The sequence below is a fragment of the Taudactylus pleione genome, unplaced genomic scaffold (genome assembly GCF_031769625.1).
Source record: "Taudactylus pleione unplaced genomic scaffold, aTauple2 ptg000040l, whole genome shotgun sequence".
Classification (NCBI taxonomy): Eukaryota; Metazoa; Chordata; class Amphibia; order Anura; family Myobatrachidae; genus Taudactylus; species Taudactylus pleione.
This window is the reverse complement of record NW_028284442.1, coordinates 22349050-22372172: the sequence shown is the minus strand read 5'-3', so window position 1 is coordinate 22372172 and position 23123 is coordinate 22349050. Positions and strand designations below refer to the sequence as shown.

At 45.1% G+C, this 23123-nt stretch overlaps 1 protein-coding gene across 1 annotated transcript in view; it reads right to left on the bottom strand.

Moving 5' to 3' along the window:
- The window catches only part of CUX1 (cut like homeobox 1), a 362119-nt gene that overhangs the window by 161885 nt on the left and 177111 nt on the right, over positions 1–23123 (bottom strand). The window lies entirely within an intron of this gene.

Here is a 23123-nt window from a genome sequence, read left to right as displayed (position 1 = left end):
TCCTTAAATCAAGAGTTGGTCAAACCTCAGTAGTTACATGAATACTGCTAGAAATGGATGTATTTTTAGTTTTTGAATCCCTCAATCCCTATCTGGACTGAGGTCAATTATCTTTAAAAGCATAATTAACTAATTGCTGCCCAGTCTCTGACAGGCAGTATTCAGAGGCTGTGTTGTGGTTCTGCAAGGGGAGGGACAGTCAGGTGCATATTGTGGAATCGCGAATCCAATTACTTCACCAGTACAGAAGGAAGGAGTTCTCAGTGCTGAGACCCCACCTCTGAGCAAGCTTGATTGGTACAGCATTCTTTGGTGTTACTAGCATTCTTTGGTGTTACTGTACAATTATTAGTAGCTTTCTGCTGCTGAACCCATCATTAATGTCTGAGCAGTCTGAGGAGACTGTTATGCAGTCAGATTAGTCTTACTGAAGTGAGGCAGTTTCCAGAAAGAGATATATGTGTGTGTGTGAGTGTGTGTGTGTGTGGGGGGAGGCAAAGGGTTAGGGGGTCTGGAGTTAGGGGGGGCTAGGGTTGTTTCTGGGCAATAAGAACCCCAGTCAAGTGCGCACCTGCAGTCCTTCTATTGTATGTATCTGAGCTGCAATTTAGCATTGCACATCTTATTTCATGTTGCAGTTGATGCAGAATTTAACATATTCCTAGAACAGTAGCTCTGTTCACGCTGTTTATCCAGAAGAAGCCTGTTCACATTAAATACACCCATTCATCATGGAATAAACCTCAGCTCTAAATATAATATATGTCTCTAGCAGACATGTTTTATGTAATTACAGTGAAAGAGTGACACCCATTAGACTGTCTACCTCTTAATGCATACTTATTGCATTACACTCACAACTGGACTGACCACTACCCATTGATTTCCAATATGGAGATAAACAGACCAGCTGCTTGAACAAGAATGCAGAGAGCACGTGTAAGGGGTTGCTGGAGCAGGGAGGACGTAGGAAAGATTATTGAATACATGTCTGATGAGGGCGCCAGATGTAGTGGTAGGAAGGCAGGAAAGATTTAGTCTCATACAGTGGAATGCTAAACATCAAACTAAATGGATCAACAACAGCGTACATTAGCTAGCTCAATTAACTTCAAAAACATCACAGTTATTCATATTGTAGACCACCCTCGGCTTGTAAGGACATAGTGTATATCTGTTAACACATTAGACATGGACACATGCTTTTCCTCAGCTACCCGAGAGGAGCCTGTTGGCTGATAGGACGGTCCCGGATTTCACTTGACTTAACTCTTCAATCAAGGCAAAGTGTGCAGCCTGCCATAAGTTCTGTACCCAATAGGTTAAACAAAGACGTATTGTAATTCATACATATGTTGGACACGTCCCAGCTCACTAGAATAAGCAGTAATTCATATTAAAAAAAGGATGGAGACAGCCAGTCGAGTCTTCTAAATGCTAGTTAAGAGTTCAGGAAAAGCCCTGTCACTTCTCTGATTATTAAGTAATGACAGCAGTCTTTAAAATTAGAATGCAGAAATGTCTGGCAGAGTTCTACTGTTACCCTATATATCCTGGTTTCCAACGGAAAGAACCAAAGCTATAGAAGTACATATAAATACCTTCTCCTAACATATTACTAAATGGTAGAATTAACTTTGCCATGTATATAGATAAAAAGCAAGCATGGAAAATGGACTTGGCACTCAAGGGTCTATGTACTAAGTCTTGGAGAGAGATAAAGCGGATGAAGGTAAAGTACCAACCAATCAGCTCCTGTCATTTTTCCACACACAGCATGTAAAGTGAGTTAGGAGCTGATTGGTTGGTACTTTATCTCCAAGGCTTAGTACATAGACCCCTTAGACTGTATGTAAAGCTGAAGCAGTACAATTGAACCATAAACTACTGATGACAGAGTCAAGAAAAAAAAAAAAACATAATCCAGAATATATTTTGCTATAGTCAGACATTTATATTTATGACTGGTACAGTTTTATTCATGAGGCACACACAAACATTGCAGCTTTGACCTAAAGGAAAAAGTCATTTTCCAAATAACACTATAATAAATATATATTTATTGTAGTACAGAAGTATACCAATCTTAGATCACACAGGGCACTGGAACTATAGCTCTAAAGCTTGGTACACACGATGCGATTTTCAGCCTGACAGGGCTATATCTGTCTGATTGGATCGACTTTCGATATAGCGTGTGGAGCATAAGCTATATTGGCGATTGTTTGGAATTTGTAGTGTGTACAGAGGTCGGCCCAATCCTGCATATATAATATGTCACTCCAACGATTTAAAGCCCAGGTGATCGCTGGCAACAAGCAATTATTGCGTATTGTTTTACGCAACACATCTGGTGTTATCGGGATCATTTGGGTCATCCAAATTTGTCTAGACGTTGGCAACTCTGCAGGTGTGTACCTAGCATTACTCAAGGAAAAACTAAATCTAGACATTAAAATAATTTTAAACTTAAAAATGCGGCCACCGCATAGCTATTGAGAATAAATTAAATGTTTCCACACCAAGAGATAATGTAACATATTTGTATCAAAATGTGATACATCTTAGGCTCCAAAAGGAATTTGGAAAATTCATTATTATTATACTGTATTTATAGAGCGCCACAAGTGGTCTGCAGCGCAGTACATAGGCTATTCTAATCTGTTGCCACAACATTTACATACAATACATATTTGCCCCTTGTTTCATCCTAATTTTTAGTATTTTGTTAATATAAGAGAATGATCCCATGACATGAATGACTAACACGTAAGTCACTTGTACAAAAGCTGCCACCGCAATCAGTGGACAGCAAGATTAATAGGCGAATGACACGTTGCCTAGTACTGCAGAATTACTTGAATCCTCAGTGCCATCTATACCCTGTGATCAACGTGCCAATATCTGTTCATAAAGTCACGTTTCAATTTACTGGTTAAAAATATTCTTACTAACTCCATACAGAAAATGCAAATCTGTATCATATCAATGTCAAGGGTAATAGCAGTTATTATAAGAGGTCTCTAAAGTCCATCTGTGCTGTCATTTCTAATCGGTGGGAAGAGTGGGTTTTCTGGCTCAATTTCCTGGCAGATGCAGAAGACAAGGTAGAAGAATGGGGAAGGATGTAATCAATAATACCTCTTGTCTGTTTAGTTCTGCAGTCCATCACCTGCAAGTGACACAGACGGTAAACAGTTTGTCCCTTTATTTACTGGGCAGCCCTAACATGCTAAGCATGTTACTATTGATTACACAAGTAATGTCAGCAGCAATAACTTTCCATCAGTCCTATAATCCTATTCAAATTTTAGTAATATAAGGTAAACGGTAAGGTGAAAATTTACAAAAGGTCGATTGTAATTAATTTTGATTGATTTTAAATCATTCATAATCGATGTTGTGTTACAGGGGTTAAATACAACATCGACTTAAAATCGTTCAAAAGTGATCTTTAGTAAATTTATTCCTAAGGGGGGGGGGGGAATTCAATTAGCCCCGATAATTTAGCAGGGGTGAAAAAAGTAGGCAGGCCCAGGCTATTTAATTAAGCTCCCTTTTTCACCCGATACCTTTGTTAAGGCTCGTTAAATGGACACGTTATTGGGCGTTTACACAAAGAATCCATGAAAAGTTTTTTCCGCTGCCTGTGCATTGTGGAAAAAAATCCCTGATAAGTGATGTTGACAGCCTCACTTCAGGGCTAACTGAATAGCCCCGGGGGATCCATTAGCCCACAATAAAATTACCGCAGCTAATTGAATTCCCTTCTAAGTGTACTCGTATATGCTCCACAGTTCTAACGTGGAAAATAAAACAAATGTACATTGGTTATGTTCTGCTACAGGTATAGTTGTGTAGGGGGGGTTAAGTCTGTGTTGAAAAACCAAAACCCAGCAATTGGTTAGTAAAAACTTTATTAGGGATTTGAATAGGCAATAAAGACATAGGCCCTCATTCAGAGCCGCTCGTTAGCGGCAGTACGCTCGTTCCGAGCGATGTTTGCACATCTGCGCATGCGTACGGTTTTTAGTACGCATGCGCGAACCAGTCAGTGCGGCCGAAAATCGTTGGTACGCAATATAGCGAGGGCCTGCTATTTTGAGTGACAGAATGAGGCGTATGTGGGTGGTAACAGGGGAAGGAGCTTGAAAATGGGGAGTGGAGATCCGAACGCAGGCGTGCTTAAAGGTCAAAACGGGCGTTTTATGGGTGTGTATATTTAAAACAGCAGCGTCATTGACCACGTCACTGGGTTATTTTATAGCCAGAACTGCTCGCAAATTTGTGGTAGCAAAAACCAACCACAAGAACAGCGAGCAGTTCATACGCTGGTCGATGTACTCGATTAATCTAATAAATAGCGGACATGACGTATGGTGCGAGCGGCCAGGGGGCGTTTTTAACAAATAAACGAGCGTATGTTTTGCTCGCTCGTTCAGACTTAGAGGTGTGAACAGACTGCAATGTGCGTACGGATCATTTGAATAGCCACCCCTTGTTTTTAAACGAACGACCACAAATAGCGAACGGCTCTGAATCAGGCCCATAGTCTTTTAATAACCATGTAAGGTTTTTACTAATACCCCTTTTACACCGGAGCTAAAACCCGGGTTATTGCAGGGTTAACCCGGGCAGCTCCCTGGTGTAAAAGGGGAGAGGGTTGGATCGCTGGGTCGAGTGACCCGGCAATCCAACCCAAGTAAATAGCAGGGTTTAACACGGGCTTAGCCCGTGAAACCCTGCTGTGAGAACAGCGCACTCCGGGTCACGATGACCTAGAGTGCGCTGCAAGCCGGACGATTGGTCCGGCTTCAGTGGCGCTTGGAGATGACGTCATCTTCAAGCGTCCACTTTCACGCCGGGGAAAGCCGGGTCTATGCAGACCCGAGTCAGGTGTGAACGGCGCCGACTCGGGAATATCCTGAGTCTGCGCCGGCTAAATTCCGGGTCTGATCCGGATAGGAACTCTGTTCCAACTCCGGGTCAGACCCGGAATTTTGGTGGAAAAGGGGTATAACACAGAGCAAAGCTGGGTACACACTAGACTATATTTTGGATGATTTGACAATTTCCGACGTATCGGAACAACAAATCATGCAAATCGTCTAGTGTGTACGCACTATAGCGCGCTCCCGTGAGTCGTTCCCCGCATTTTTTGGTGAGCCGTACATGCTGCTCAAGCTGAGTATTTTTACCACATCGTACAGAGTGTGTACACTCTACCGAACGACCAGGCGATATGTTAACATTATATAGTTAACGATCTAACCACCAAACGAGGAAACATATATCTTTTGGTCATTTCTTAGATTGCGCAGTGTGTATGCACTATATCGTTTGTCCGGGAGTTCAAGGGAAATAGTTGACTATATTGCATTCTTTGGTACATCATCTAATGTGCACCCAGCTTTAGGCAACCTGTGGCACACCAGATGTTGTGGAAATGTACCTCCCAGCATGCCTTGCCAGTTTGAGCATGCCCTAGCAGCAAAACTGTGGCATGGCATGCTGGGAAGTGTAGTTCCACAGCAACTGGGGTGCCACATATGGCCTACCCCTGTACTAACATTCTTGGATTGTGGTTCCAGAAATACTATTCACAGAACATCCCAGTGACCATACAATACACCGAGCCTCCCAGTGTACACCATACAATACACAGAGCATCTCAATAACCACCATAATAGAGCAATTTTATGAACACATCATCCCCATATCATTAATTAACCCCTCCTCAAAACAAAAGTACTAATTCAGCATCATACTAACAACCCCACCTACCACAATACCATTAACTCCCCCATCCTAATTATTAATTAACCCTCACATTATCAATTATATTTACATTTATTAATCCCCTAATTACCACCTTCCATGTGGAACCTTTTCCCTGGGTTCAGAGAGTGGACACAGGGCACGTTCCCCACTCCTTCCTTTCCCCCTTAATCTAGCTCTGGCTTTAGGTCTTGCATTAGAGAACGTATGAGATTTGGGGAATGGTACAGAGGAGAGTAGAGGGAGAATAATATTCAGAGACCGACAATGAGGGTTATAACTGATCTCAATGACAGAGTATTTAGGAATCACAGGTATGATGCAGTTTTAGAGACCATTAAACCTAACCTGCAAGCTTACTTCTATCAAAGAGCTACTAAAAACATGTACAACTGTATAACAATTACAGTATCCTAACAGAACTTTAGAGGTTTAACTCCCTGTATTCATATTTGCTGTGCTGTATTCATATTTGCAATGCTGTTAAGAGTGAGCTACTGTTTGCAGTTATTAGCCTTTGAGGTGATTTGAAGAGGCTGGTTGCAATGTCTGTCAATGGGAATACTGACAGGAAGTGTGTCCTGTATATGGAATTATTACTAAGAATTCATCTTCTATATCTCTGGTTCTGATAAGCTGCAGGGTTTCCACAAACATATGTATGACTGCCTTAAAACTGCCTTTATAGAGAGCCAGTTTGTATTTTCTGATTAAGATACCATAGGGCCCTAGGCAATATGCTGGTTTGGGTTCCCTTTGCCCCTTCATTTGTCCAAAAAACAAAAACCTAAATAAGGATTGATCAGACTGAACGGTTACCTCTTCCTTAATATAAATAGCCAAAAATGATTGTGTAACTTGTGCTGGCCCCAGAGGTCAAATGTTCCCATCATTCCCCTGAAAGAAGCAACATTAAAAGTATATTGCATCATATTTCTTTAATATAACAGTAATAGTGGAGACTCTAAGGGGTAAATTTACTAAGATGTTCTATTAAGAAGTGATGTTGCCCATAGCAACCAATCAGATTCTACTTCTCATTATCTAGCACCTTCTAGAAGATAATACCTGGAATCTGATTAGTTGCTATGGGCATCATCACTTCTTAATAGAACTCCCATCTTAGTAAATTTACCCCTAGGAGTTGCGGAATACACTATATTTGTCCACTTGTTTGTTTATCTGCACAAAAGTCCCCATTTTCCATACTTTACACTGGGCACGTGATGTCCACAATCAGTGCCACTTACTGCACCAGTCACACAAAGAACATTGCCAGTTATTCCAGTCTTCCTCTGTTATAGGCTGACGATGAATGTACCCCCTTGTGTGTGCCTTATGCTACGACACCGCATTCCTGCATACGTTACTTTTTGCCAGGGCACTCTAGGCTAATATAATCATACGATTACATAATTAAACCAGCTGTCTCATTATAGAAAATCAACTGGAATTCAGGGCCTAATTAGTCATACAGCAATTAGCATGCTGATGAGCGACTGATGAAAAGCTGCCTAGATTTCAAGTGTGTCAAGACCACCCAGTTATTTAGTGGGCAGAGAGGGACCTGAATGGTAAAGCAGGAATTGAAAGCTGGACACATTGATTATATTTCATGCACAAGCCATGTTTCCCATTTCGTCACCGCAAACGCCACTGAGAAAGCTGATCTGACCAGTCGAGCTCTCTGCAGTTTCCAAACAGTGCAACCTGATCTAATTACACAATACAAATAAGAAACGCAAAGAGGCCAGGAACATGTGCCCAGGATGCAGCAGTCACTACTTCTTGAAGATTGGCAGATGGCGTTATCAGAAGGTACCGGGCAATAGTCGGGTGCTCTCCTGGGGAGGCACGCAAATAAAAAAATGTAATAAATAAGGATCTACAAAAACATTTTATTTAAATCTCATAGAAATATCTACAGTATTAAAAGGCTTACTGCCAGCAGGGTATGGAAAGGACCATGTAAGGCCGCAGTATAACAAATCATAACAGATGAATTTAAAGGGAAACAAAATTTTGAGGAAATACTGAGTACATAGCTATTTTCCTATGATCTTTCCCACAAGTTATGTCTTATGGGCAGCAAGCATAGAGGGGGAGCCTATACTTGGCTTAGAAGACCTGGCAAAGTTGTGGCGGAGACACTCGCATTTTGTTTTTCTTACTGTAATTAGCGAAAGAGCCTACTTACATAAAGAGAACATACACAAGTAGGGCAGTGAAGCAAAGAATTAATTCAGTTGATTGCTTCAGTGTCAAATTGCTGAAATTGTCCAGCTAATATAGGTAATGACACCTATTGTGAAAAAGACACTCAATACATCAAGTGACATCATATGATGCAGTTTGTGACCTAAACGGTGCTCAATAATAGCAGACGGGAACCAAAAAAACAAAAACAAAAGCCTTATGTTACCTGTGCTCAGGCCTGGAACCAAGACATTAATTAAGAATATACACTGATTAGCCAGAACATTAAAACCACCTGCTTAATATTGTGTGGGTCCCCATTGTGCCACACAAACAGTTCTGACATCTCTAGGTATGGACCCCACAAAACCTCTAAAGGTGTACTATGGTATCTGGCATCAAGACAGTAACAGCAGACCCTTTAAGTCCTGTAAGTTGTGAGGTGGGGGCTCCATAGCTCGGATATGACTTTCAATCACATCCCACAGATGCTTGATCAGACTGAGATCTGAGGAATTTGGAGGTCAAGCCAACCCCTTGAGCTTTGTCATGTTCCTCAAACATATCCTGAATAAATTCTGCAGTGTGACAGGGTGTAAAATCCTGCTGAAAGAGGCAACTGCCATTAAAGGAGTATCATTGCCTATACTTGCCCAATGTTTAGGTAGGTGGTACGTGTCAAAGTAACATCCATATGAATGTCAGGACCATTGGCGTATCTATAATGGGTGCAGGGTGTGCAATGCAGCACAGGTGCGACAGTCCTGTGGAACCCTATGGACTTCGTAGAAATAGAGATAACAAAGGTAAGTTCTTACCATCTCTCATATTTTCTACTTCTGGGTCCATAGGGTATAGACAGGATACCTTGGGGATGTCCCAAAGCAGTATCCTTCAAAGGTGGGGACGCTCCTGTGCTGAAAGGAGAATCCGCTGCCCGAAGGAAGCATCCTGAGAGGCAAAGGCATAATACCTCACAAATGTATGGACCGAGCACCACGTGGCAGCCTTGCAGATCTGGACTGCAGAGGCACCACGTCGAGCTGCCCACGAAGGACCCACAGACCTAGTGGAATGAGCCCTCACAGAGGATGGAACCGGCAGGCCTTCATGAAGATAAGCTTCTGAAATGGCCATACGGATCCAAGCTGCCAAAGTTTGCTTTGAAGCAGGCCAACCCTTTTTACGGAAGCCATAGAGGACAAACAAGGCGTCCGACTTCCTAAACGAAGAAGTGCGGTCAACATAATCCTTAAGGCCCGCACAATGTCCAAAGTGGCCTCACCCACCGACAGGTCAGGTGAGTTAAAAGCCGGCACAACTATTTCCTCGTTGATATGAAAACGGGAAACAACTTTGGGAAGAAAATCAGGACGAGTGCACAGCACCGCCCTGTTCCCATGAAAAATCAAGAAAGGGGGTCTACAAGAGAGAGCCCCTAAATCAGAAACACGTCTGGCTGAAGCGATGGCCACAAGGAAAATTGTTTTAGCTGTCAGCCATTTAAGATCCACTGAGCCCAGTGGTTCAAACGGCGGTCCCTGGAGAGCCCACAGGTCCACAGCTAAATCCCAAGGCGCCACCGGTGGAACAAATGGCGGCTGAATTCTAAGAACACCTTGCATAAAGGTGTGCATATCAGGGATTGTAGCAATCCTACGATGGAACCAGACAGACAGGGCAGACACCTGCACCTTCAAAGAAGCAAGGCGAAGCCCATGATCTAGTCCCCCCTGTAGGAAGGCTAGCACTCTAGACAGACGGAACTCTCGAGGTGCATAACCTCTCGGTCGACACCATTGGAAGAACGTATGTCACACACGATGGTATATTCTTGCAGAAGACGGTTTCCGAGCTCTCAGCATAGTGCGTACTACAGAGCTGGAAAACCCCCTGGACCTTAACATGGCCGTCTCAACAGCCACGCTGTCAAAGACAGCCGAGTCAGGTCCGGGTGAAGATAAGGACCCTGTGACAGTAGACCCGGTCGTAGCGGCAACCGAAGAGGGATGTCCACGGACAGACCCTGAAGGTCAGAGAACCAGTGCCGTCTGGGCCACGCGGGAGCTATCAACAGGAGCATCCCTCCTTCCTGTTTGAATTTCCAGATTACCTGTGGAAGAAGGGAAAACGGAGGAAAGAGATAGGCAAACCGGAACGTCCACTGGACGGACAGGGCATCCACCAGAGATGCCTTTTCCTCTCTTGTGCGAGACCCATACACCGGCAATTTGTTGTTGTGCCGTGACGCCATGAGGTCGATCTCTGGAAGACCCCACCTGTCCACCAGAAGTTGAAAGACGTCCTGGTGCAAAGACCATTCCCCCGGATGAACGTCCTGGCGACTGAGAAAGTAGGCCTCCCAGTTGAGGAATCCCGGGATGAATACCGCTGATATGGCCGGGAGATTGCGCTCCGCCCAGATCAGGATGCGGGACACCTCTACGAGTGCCGCCCAACTTCGGGTTCCTCCTTGCCGATTTATGTAGGCTACGGTGGTGGCGTTGTCCGACTGGACCTGCACGGGATGACCGTGGAGAACCCGATGGGCCTGCTGGAGAGCATTGAAAACAGCGCGGAGTTCCAAGATGTTTATCGGAAGCTCCTTTTCCGCCTGAGTCCATCTGCCCTGGAACAAGTGTGGACCGGAGACCGCTCCACCAGCCCCGAAGACTGGCGTCCGTCGTCAATAGGACCCAGTTCGCCACCCAAAACGGACGACCCTTGTTGAGATGGGTCGTCTGCAGCCACCAGGCAAGGGACAGGCGAACCTCCGGAGTGAGCACCATCGTCTGGGACGTGAGACTCTGAGGCAGTCCATTCCATTTGGACAGGATCAATTGCTGCAGAGGTCTGGAGTGAAACTGGGCATATTCCAACATGTCGAAGACGAACACCATGGAGCCCAGTAACGTCATTGCCGAGTGAAGAGACACACGGCGACTCTGCAGACAACTGCGCACCCTGAACTGCAAGGCAGAGATCTTTTCCCCCGTCACAAAGATCCTCTGCTGACTGGAGTCCAATAAGGTTCCGAGGTGCAGAATCCCCTGCGACGGGATCAGGGTGGACTTTTGCCAGTTCATCAACCAGCCGTGGCGTTGAGTACTGCAATCGTCAGATCCAAGTGGCGTAGAAGGAGCTCTGCTACCAACAAAAGGTCGTCTAGGTACGGCAACAAGCGGACTCCCTGCAGCCGCAGGGACGCCGCCATGACCACCATAACCTTGGTGAACACACGTGGTGCTGTCGCCAGGCCAAAAGGTAATGCCCGGAAGTGGAAGTGATCGATGCGGATTGCAAACCTGAGGAACTGTTGATGGCGCGAAAGATTAGGGACATGCAGGTAAGCGTCCTGTATGTCCAACGACACCATGTAATCCCCAGGTTCCAGCGCCAGAATGATGGACCGTAGTGTCTCCATCCGAAACCTCGGCACTCGCAAGGACTTGTTGAGTGCTTTTAGGTTGAGGATCTGACGGTACGACCCATTGGGTTTCTGCACCAAAAACAGATTGGAATAGAAACCCCGGCCCCTCTGGGAGAAAGGAACAGGCACTATAACTACAGCCTGGAGCATAGTGTGCAAAACCTTCTGCAGTTCCGAGGCTTTGTTCCGGTCTGATGGAAGACCCGTGGTGAAGAACCGGGATGGGGGCCTGTGCCGAAAGGAGAGGGCATACCCGTGAGAAACCACCTCGTGAACCCAACTGTCTGTTGTGGTTACCGACCAACACTGGGCGAACCGTAGCAGGCGGCCTCCCACTCTGGGATCCCCCAAAGGGAGGCCCAGACCGTCAGGCCGCAGGTTTGTCATCGGACTTAGGGGCCGGACGTCTGGTACTCCAGGCCTGCTTCCGGGGCTTGGCCGATTTTTTGGGGCCAGCCTGACGGGGAAAGGACTGTGCTTTAGGCCTATCCTGGGCCCTCTAAGGCCGAAAGGACGACGTACCTGAACTGGAAGGAACTGCAGCAGACGGGAGACATGCCGATTTGGCTTCCACCAGCGTGGCTACAATTTTGTCCAGATACGGACCAAATAGGATTTCTCCATTAAAAGGCAAAGCTTCCAAACCCTTTTTGGAATCAGCGTCCGCCTTCCAAGATCGCAACCATAAGGTGTGACGAGCCGCCACAGCTGCCGAAGAAACCAGAGAAGTTAGGGTACTGATATCTAAAGCTGCTTCATTAATGTAAGTGGCCGAATCCCGGAGATTGCCTATCAACTCGGTCTGTTCAGCCGGACAGTCGGAATCGAAAGACGCCTCCAAACTATCAGCCCAGCGCTCCATATCTCTGGCTATCCAACAAATGGCCATAGCCGGCCTGGCTGCCCCCCCGCGAGGGAATAAACAGACTTCAGGCAGATTTCCACCTTACGGTCCGTGGCATCCTTTAAGGAGGACATGGAGGGTATGGGCAACGTGGCACTTCGGACCAGGCATGTCACATGAGAATCCACCTGTGGTGGGGATTCCCACTTAGCAAAATAATTGTCCGCAAACGGGTAAGCCACTGCTAAACGTTTTTGAGGCTGATACCGTCTGCCAGGATGTTTCCACGCTTCCTCCAAGTGGTCCACCAATTGACCCGAAAGATGAAACACTGTGGCGTCACCCTTCACATCTTTGAAAAAGGCATATTTGGATTTTGATACCGAAGGTTCATCATCCTCAATAACTAAAGCTGTGCGGACTGCACGAATAAGGCCAGGAATATACACCTTAGACTTAGCGTCCGACTATTTAGTACGGAGAGGTTCTTGGTCCGACAGATCCAGAATCTCCCCATCATCGGTCGTCCCCTCGTCATCCTCATAAGGAGTGGACAGAGACGCCACCAGCCGCTTGTGAGGCCGCAACACAGACTCCCCTTGTAACACGTCTGACAAATGCTGCACAGAACTTGTCAGAGAATTAACCCATGCAGGCTCCTGAGAGACCTGAGGAGGGGAAATAGGGAGACTGTGGGGTACCATCAGTTGTCTTGGGAACCCCTGCATGGGTGACGACACCACTGACTGCTGGGACAATCCCATTTGAGGGAACGCAGGTTGTGGAGCTAACTGGCCCACTAGGGTTATAAGCGCTTTAGTGAAACAAGCCCAGGGCAGTTCCTGTACCGGAGCCGTGACAGTAATTGGCCGCGTCAATAAAAAACACTGCCGACATAGTCCCTCCACGCTACCCTCCCCCTCCGCTATAGGTACCTTACATGTAGTACACAGAAGCTGGAGAGGAAAATCACTTTCAGACATGATGGCAAGTATGTGACCCCTCTCAATGATACGCGTTAGTATAGTGAGAGAACCGCCCTGCAATCACCGCACCGCAAGGGCTTTAGCAGAAGAAGAGCAGGGACAGTGAAAAGGCTGACAGTAGAAAGTGAAAGTACAGGCAGCAGACGCTAGCAGCAGTCACATACAATGCAAAGAAATCAATCCCTGCACTATCAGCGCTGATCCTCAACTACGCAGACACAGGGCCAGGTAGGACTCAGCGCTGCATACACAGACCTGTTCCAATGGAGGAGAGGTATGCTGGGGGACCCAGACCACGATGCCACTGATCAGCAGCTTCCAGCAGCGTTCACCATACTTCCATAAAGATGGCCACTGAAGAGCAGAGAGGAGGCCGGCCTGAGGGAGGAGCGCTGCCACAGGGCCAATCGGCAGCTGCAGAGAGGGCTGTGTGCAGCGGGGGAGGCGCCGGCTGTGTACAGGGAAGGCGCGCTACCCTGGCATGCAATTAACCCCTGGGACGCCACAGCGCTACCGCTCAGCTGCGGTCCGCTGTCCCAGGGGGGTAGTGGAAGCGCAGGTCCGAAACCTGGTTCCACACTGCAGCCAGTCCCCAGGGAGCCCCCTGAATGGGGACTCCGGACCATGTTCCAGCGGGGACCCACCGCGGGACCCCGCTGCTTACCTGCTGTCCCCCTTAAATCCGGCCATGGTCCCAAACATCTGGGGTCACCGCTAGCTGTGACCCCAGATGCCTACCAGTATCCCCGGATCAGTACCGGCGTTCTGGTACGGCGGGGGTGTAGGGTAGACAGCATGGACGTCAAGAATGACTGTCCATGCTGTACCTCCAGATGTGCAGCCACAGCTGCCTTGTAGAAAAACTTCAGGGGCTATCCTTAGCCCCCCTCTAAACAGATGCATCCGACTCCGAGCCGGGCACCAACGAAACTGAGATGCCTTGGCTCGGGGGCGGGGTATAGGAGGGGGACTCTAGTGCATCCTGGGAGGCTGAAAACTTAACTCTATGGTGCCCGATGCCTGATGTCATCACCTATACCCCAAGGTATCCTGTGGATACCCTATGGACCCTGAAGTAGAAAGAATATGCAGCATTAACAGGAACCAATTTAATCCAACAATATTTTACAGTGGATTTACTAGTGAAAGAATGGTACTGTTCCATGATGGACAGACAGCTACCAATAGTGCAGTGGTCAGGGAACAGGGGTAAATTACCCCACATGGGGTAAAAATGAAATACCTGGGGGTAATGGACGGATAGCCGGGCATGCATATGAATCATTCTATAAAGATTCATATGCAAGCCCGGCTGTGCCGCAGGGAGGCTCTAAGCCGGACGCCCGCTGAGATGTTATTACCAGCAGGCGCCCGGCTCCTTCCCTGCAGTGCCAAGTTATCCGGAGGCTGGTGTTCTCTTGTGAACTCCAGCATTCCGCCTCTCTCCATGCGCACTGTGGGAGAGACATCATGACGTCTCTCCCATAGTTACGAGGAGCAGCCGGGCGGACAGGATTGCGGTGGATGCAGGAGCGGGAATTAAGGTAAGTGTTTGGTTTTTTTTTGTACAAGCAGCACTACAGGGGCATAACTATGGGGGCACTACTACAGGGGCATTATATGGGGGCACTACTACAGGGGCATAACTATGGGGACACTACTACAGGGGCATAACTATGGGGGCACTACTACAGGGGCATAACTATGGGGGCACTACTACAGGGGCGTTATATAGGGGCACTACTACAGGGGCGTTACATAGGGGCATTATATGGGGGCACTACTATATGATTTCCTTCCTTTCAAATCAAGGGGGTAACATCGGCGTATCTAAATATATTTTGGGGTAAAAGGTAAAAAAGTTCCCTGACCCCTGGCGTAGACAAATACACATTATAACTTGCAATCTTCAACGACCATCTGTCTAAAACATCTGCTAAAAGGAGTATGGGCAGAAGCTTTGGACAGAACTGTCTAAAGCGCTTACACACTACTTTTTGTCTAATACTGTACCCCCGCTGCCCACTTACAGAATACAGTAGGCAGTCCAGGGGGAGCAGATGACACGATTCACACTGAATCGTGTCAATGTGGCCCAACCACCTGCTGCATAATGCCGGTAATCTGCCAGTCATACTTCTGCTCCACCCCCAATCTAGCCTAATGCCCCTTGCCATGCCCCCAGATGTTAACCAATCTTTACAAGAGTGATAGAATTGGACTTAATTTTTTTAGCACTTTTTTGCATCAACTTGTGTAGCAATTTTCATACATTTCGAAATTTCCACCATTTTTTTTTAATAATCTTCATTATTTTAAGAGACTTTAAATAAAAAAAAAAAAAAAAAAAAAAAAAAATCGCCATGTTAACTGTACAAAGCAGCAAACATACAAAACAGAGGCTCATTTAACACACCCTTATAAAACCAGTAGCAAGTGTGCATGCTTTCATGTCACTTCACATCCTTTTAAAACAGACTTGGAGAATGTAGTTTTAAGAAAATACAATGTAGTTTCCAAGGACATGTGGGTCTCACACACAAGGAGAGTTCTTGTGCACCCTCTGTTATTTTATTTGCTCTGCTTTTTAAATATGAGCTCCCGGTTTCTCTCTCTTTTGCATCCTACACAGTGGTCACTAGGAGTCAGAGTTCCAGAATTCCAAATAGAACAGCCCTACATGTCTACAATTCAAAACACATTAATAAAAGGAGATACAAATTATTAACTAAATCTAGATATAAACAGTTTAAAAAAAATGCTAATATTCCTATTTTTAGTTAGATTGCATTTACAACATCAACATTTTATCGGGTAAGTTTTAACCACTTAACTGACGTGGTCGCATGGGATGCGAACAGTGCCAACTGTGCTTCAGCTGCCAAGGTGCGACCGCATTTCCCTGCTGTGTTTTTGAATAGGAAATCCGTTCTACACATGTGCAGAACAAATCTCCGCCGATTCTCCGGACTCTCCTGTAGACCCGGCAATTTCTGACCGGTTTTGCCGGTAAAAATAGTCAGTTAATTGGTTGATGTTTTAAAAGAGAAAAAAAATTCAAAATGACACCTGGTTACCTAAATAAAAACTACACAGTTCAACAATACGTCAACTGCAGTATAAATGAGAATAAAATCAAGCAAATGTGCAGCTACAGCAAATGGTTTAGTCTGCCAGGCAGACTAATGGTGTAAGCAAGGTTAGCTTTGTTGAGTTTATTAGGTAAATATATGTGCAATGCAGTTAACACAAAAAATAAACCTGCTGAATAGAATCCTTTATATGGCAATACTCATTAAAATGTATATGTCACTGTCATACATATTGCTTTAAGCCAAAAAAAAAGCATTTTCAAAAGACTTCGGGTCCTATTTATTAATTATAGGGAATTATATTTTTTTATAGCTGCAAACAGAAATTAAGGATTGCTGGGATGTACAATTGATCAAATCCAGGGACAGGGGCTTCAATAGGAGCCGGCCCCAAGTGATAGCTTTAACTCCAGGTTCAGGATTCGACCACGCTACAGAACATGTGTCGCTGTAGTCCTGTGAAACAGTCTTTCTAGTCGTGCCAAGTCCTGTGCGAGTTTACTCATGCCAAGTACACTTTTGATCGTCCTATTTACCACAAATGTGTCTTATTCGCAATGCTAAGACGACGCACAAGCAGACTTTGCTGATTAAAACGATATGTGGCATGTGTATGTTCTGTGTACTATAGAACTTATTTTACAATTTTACATATGTACAAAAATACTTTATGCGTTTCCATTATAGCGTGCAACAATTTCATTAAAATTAAGTGGTGTCTCTGTTTAAAGAAATGTCCCATAACGTTATGTATCAATTCATGAACCCAGACGTCTTCAATTATTTAAACTACTGGCAACAAATATAGACAATGTTCTGTTTACATTTTAACTGCAAGTTAATCCAAACGAAGCTGGTCACATAAACTGAAGCTGAAACTGCCACACCTGGTAAATAACTATAATTAAACGGAAGCCTAGGTTTGGAAGAGTAAGTTCCTACCTTTAATTGTAGTTCTCAGAAATCCTTTACAGATACACACTGTGGTTCCTTGCTAGAGCCATGCTTGCCTTAGGGGATGATGAATGTCTTGATAAAAGGGTTTGAGTTGTGTTTACACAACTAAATTATAGCTATTTAATCTGGGACCCGTTCCTACAGCATGTACGTCATAACCCTCAACCAACAATTCTATAACCATCACGGGACTAGGGTAACGTGCACTATACTGGGGGTACTAATATTCAGTGCCCATGATTGAATGGCTGCCTGGTGAGAGAAGACACCTGAAGACTTGATGTGTTTTTTTCATAGCATTCTAGGGTTGCTTGCTAACCACAGAATGCGGTTCCCACGCTAAATACAAAGCAGAATTTATAGAACTACTTCCAAATGTCACATAGCAGTATCACTCCACAGCTGTAAAAAATATTTATATTAAACAGCCTATTCTAAATACATTTTTCCTCCTATTCTATATCCGTTTTACCCTACAACATCTCCACGAAGAACTAATTTATCCTAACGGGCCATTATATAAGATAGGTACAACTCTTGGGTGTGCAGTTGCGCTCTGCAGTGGCGATAAAGGGGGCGTGATTCAGCATAGGATGGAATTGCAAAGCCGCACACTAGCAGCTTTGCAATTCCGTCCTTGCTAATATGTAAATGCAGCAGGTGGTGTCTGACACCCTCTGCTGCATTTGCGATTCCAGTACTGCGACCAACGTCGTAGGCTGAGATAACCATCACTTATGCAGACTGGCCAGCTTGCAAGGCCAGGAAACTGCGCCCGTGGACGCAGATCATGGCCTTGCCACTCCCGGAAAACAGGGGTGACATGCCCCTGTTTCTGAGAATGCTGTCCGTTCCCACCCCGTAAATGTCAATCAGGCAGAGGCATAGCAGGGGCTGATAATCAGCCTCAAGAAGAGTCGTCGTAAGCCTCTTACTTTAAATGCCAAGTTATGGTGCATACACATAAGTAACGATTTTTCAAACGATTATCGTTAATGGCGTCGTTTATCGTTCAAAAAATTGTTCAGTTTCTGAGTTATAACGATGAACGATTATCGTTCACGCGCGTTCCCGTTTGTAGTTCATTCTGACTGACCAACTGATCGATTTTCATTAAGGGAAGTTACAAAAATCGTTTGTAGTTCAAAAAATCGTTCATTACACTTTAAAAAAATCTGACAGATAATCTGACAGAAAATCGTTCATAAAATCGTGTGTGTATGCAGCTTTAGAAATTATTAAACGTAATGAACAAGGTATGTCTATGGCTGCATTTACAATTGAAAAAAGACAATATTTTGCTTTTCAGAGATTTTTCGCTTTACGACAGGAAACCTAACAGTTTGAGCGGGGGGGCTATACCATATTAGCAGCTGGTTCATTCATTTAATTGGTTTAAACCAGGTGGAAAGTGAATGAGGTGCTGTCTACTATTTCAATAGCACACAGGTTCTCAAACTCGGTCCTCAGGACCCAAAACAGTGCATGTTTTCCAGGTCTCCTCACAGAATCACAAGTGAAATAATTCACCTGTGGATCTTTTCAAATGTGTCAGTGATTAATGAATACACCTGTGCACCTGCTGAGTGACCTGCAAAACATGAACTGTGTGGGGTCTTGAGGACAGAGTTTGAGGACCACTGCATTAGCAGAAGCTTTACAACCATACAGCAATACAGGGCACAGTACATCAATAACAGATTGTTGGGCTTTAGAAAACAATTTTAAAGATAATATCTAAGATTAATGGTATGTGCTATTTGTTTGTTTAAGGTCAGTTATTGCTGGCAATACTAGTAGGAGTGTTTTGGGGGTAGTTAGTAATCAGTGGCCTCACATGCCAGGTCTCCTATGTAAGGTTCATAGTAAGGCTGGTTAGCATTTGGCTGGTGCCCTATCTTATAAGTGCACGATTTAAAAGTGCCAATTAAATTTTAAATCGATTATTGGCGTTATATCAGCGTTAAAGAGAAGTGAAACAGAGGGAAACCCACCGATCTACAATCAAACAGCAACCCAAACATTAATTGGACAAAGTGGAATGAACAATTGTGAATTCACATTCTCCATACTACTAGCTCCTGAGGACTACATAACCAGGACTTTCATCACTGAACTCCCTGTCTGGTGGCTGCATAAACCTGGTGCTTCCCTTCCTACTATTGCTGCTGGCTCTGTGCTTTACATATAATCCTAATGCATACTTATCTGTGTCAGTTTACCTCTATGATAATGTACTTTTACCTTAGCTCTGTTTCTAAGTCTTATATCATCTAGCTCCAACCACTGTATATTTTATTATTTAAATTTCTGCTCCCACCAAATCTCCACTTTTATTATACTCAATAATAAACTTTTGTTTTACATACACATTTTTCCCACACTGTACTCTTACTTACATTTCTGGAAATCTGCACTCTTACATTCTTTCTTCATTCCTAATTTCAAGTTTTTCTTCCCCTATTCACATCATCCTTACTATTACCATGTTTTCTTCAACTCCCACCTTCACTCAGTGTCTACCTAATCTTTTGTTCTGCCCCTTGCTTCCACCTTTATGCTTTCCCCCTTATCTCCTCCACTTCCTCTTCACCTTATCTCCTCTCCTCTGTTTACCTTCCTTCCAATCTTCTCCCATTACTCCACTTTCATTCTCTTATGCTCCACCGAGGTCCTTCTACCTCACTGCTAATCCCTCCTCCCAACCCCCTCTCCATGTCCCTTCACCCCACATCCATCCACATATCATTAACCTCCCTTCCTGCTCACCTTCTGCTGGCTCCCCTTCTAGCACTGGAGATCGCACCATTGTTACACTCTATTCATCTCGGTCCCCCAAACTAATCTCACCTCCACGCTACAGCAACCCTGATAATCTCATCCAAATCTCTACAACAAACTCTGTCCCTCTATCCTGTGCCCTCTGGAATGCCAGGTCAGTCTGTAATAAACTGGTCCCAACCCTCCAACTCCCTGAATCTCCTAGCCATTACTGAAACCTGGATTTTACCCTCCGATACCACTTCTCCTGCAGCTCTCTCCTCTGGTGACCTCACCTTTTCCCATACCCCACGACCTGGGGGTCGCCGTGGTGGTGGTGGTGTTGGGGTCCTCCTACCAACTCATTCCCTCTGAACCATCCCTTACATTCTTTACATTTGAATTCCATGCTTTACGCCTCTTCCACCCAGTACACCTCAGAGTAGCTTGTCATTTACCGTCCCCCTGGCCCTCCCTCCAAGTTCCTTGACAACTATGCTTCCTGGCTCCCTCACTTTCTCTCCTCAGACCTTCCCTCCATTATCCTAGGTGACCTCAATATTCCAATTGATATCCCCACAGAATCCTCTACCTCCAAACTCCTCACCCTCACATCTTCACTTGGTCTCTCCCAATGGACCTCCTCACCCTCCCATGTGAGTGGCCATTTGCTTGATCTGGTCTTCACTCACCGATGTGATATTTCTGATCACTCCAATTCCCCTTTCCCACTTTCTGACCATCACCTTCTCTCTTTTAACCTGTCCCTCTCTCCTTCCCCTTCTCTACCTCCAAAAGCCACCATCACTAAGCGTAACATTGATGCTATCAAAACAGTTTCCTTTTCTTCCCTGCTTGACTCGCTTCTCTCCCCTATCCGCTCTCTCCTGCCTTGACCAAGCCACTTCCCTATACAACGCCTCCCTTACTTCTGCTATGGACTCTGTTGCTCCGGCGATCACTACTCACACTCGCAGATCTACTCCTCAACCCTGGCATTCCAAATTCACCAGATACCTGCAAAAGTGTTCACGAACTGCCGGGCGACAGTGGAGAAGATCACGATCTAAGGCAGATTTTCTCGATTTCAAATTTATGCTCTCATCCTATAGTGCTGCTCTCTCCCTCTCTGAACAGTCATATTTCAAGATCCTCATCTCCTCTCAGTCCTCTAAACCTCAGCGTCTCTTCTCCACTTTCAACTCCCTCATTCGTCCACCCCCTCCTTGTCTCCCCTCCTTGCTCTCTGCCCTTCACTTTGCTACCTACTTTACATCTAAAATTGATTCCATATGTCAGGACATCATATCCAAACAGTCCCCCAGCTCTCCTTGCTGCCAAATCCAAGGGCCACTACTCTCTTCTCATTCTCCTTGATCTCTCTGCTGCTTTTGACACTGTGGACCACCCTCTCCTGCTGCATATCCTTCACACCCTTGGTGTTTGTGATACCGCCCTCTCCTGGCTGTCATCCTACCTCTCTGACCGATCTTTCTCAGTTTCCTCTCATGACTCCTCTCCCCCCCCCACAGCCACTTACAGTAGGTGTTCCTCAAGGTTCTGTTCTTGGACCTCTTCTATTCTCCCTCTATACTTCCTCTCTAGGTGAACTCATCAGCTCTTTTGACCTCCATCATCATCTCTATGCTGATGATACTCAAATCTACATATTCTCCCCTGATCTCTCCCCCTCTCTTCTGACTCGTATCTCCAACTGTCTCTCTGCCATCTCTTCCAGGATGTCCCAGCGATCTCTTAAACTTAATATGTCTAAGACAGAGCTGATCGTCTTCCCACCCTCCCACATAACCTCACTTCCCACTATTTCTTTATCAATTGATGGTATAACTATCTCATCTAGCCCCAAAGTGCGCTGTCTTGGAGTTATCCTGGACTAATCCCTCTCCTTCAAAGCACATATCCAGAACCTTTCACAGTCCTGTCATTTCCATCTCAAAAATATTTCTAAGATCAGATCCTATCTCATCCAGGATGCTTCAAAAACCCTCATGCACTCACTGGTCATCTCCAGATTGGACTACTGTAACCTCCTCCTATCTGGCCTCCCCAAATCCCATCTCTCTCCTCTCCAGTCTATCCTTAATGCTGATGCACGGCTTATCTTCCTCTCCAAACGCTCTACATCTGCCTCCCCTCTCCTACAAGCCCTCCACTGGCTCCCCTTCCCGAACACAATTTAAGGTTCTCACATTCATTTACAAAGCCCTCACCCAATCTTCCCCCATATACATCTCTGATCTCATCTCCCTTCACTCTCCTCTCTGCTCTCTATGTTCAACTAATGCACGCCGCCTTTCATGCCAGTTGATTACTTCCTCCCACTCCCACCTCCAAGATTTTGCCCACACTGCTCCCCACCTCTGGAACTCTTTCACCCTCCCCATCAGACTCTCCACCTCTTTGCAATCCTTCAAACGGGCTCTCAAGACCCATTATTTCATCAAAGCCTTCCAGCTGTCATTCTAACTCCCTGATACATATACCTTCCTCCCCATCTGTGTCACCTCTGTTTGTCTTCCCCTCCCCTTTTAGAATGTAAGCTCTTACGAGCAGGGCCCTCTAGCCTCTTGTACTTCTCCCTACTTTTAGTTTCATCTACTTCTTACTCACCACTAGGGCACCTAACACTTGGCTGCTTATGCTCTGTTGCTTATCTGGGTGTTATGGTCACTAATGTAGCAATATATATTATCCATGTCCTGGTCCTGTATTGTATTGTTCTGTAAGTCACTTGTCTACAACTTGTTTATGTGCTTTGTAAGGCGCAGCGGAACATTTGTGTGCGCCATATAAATAAATGATAATAATAATAATAAGATGCATAGAATATTTTGAATGTTTAATATGAAGCTTTTTTTTTGTTTTCAGTTTGACTCCTTGAATTTATTAAGGTGTTTTTGCATAAATATTGTTTCAGTTCACAAAACGCCTGCCTCTGCTGTAACCTGGTCACAGGTACTCTTTAGCCATTTTGTTCTAAATAAATAATAAACTTTATTTTCAATGAAATACTCGTATGTTTCCAAACATCCAGATAGCATTCACTTCTTAGCTCAATA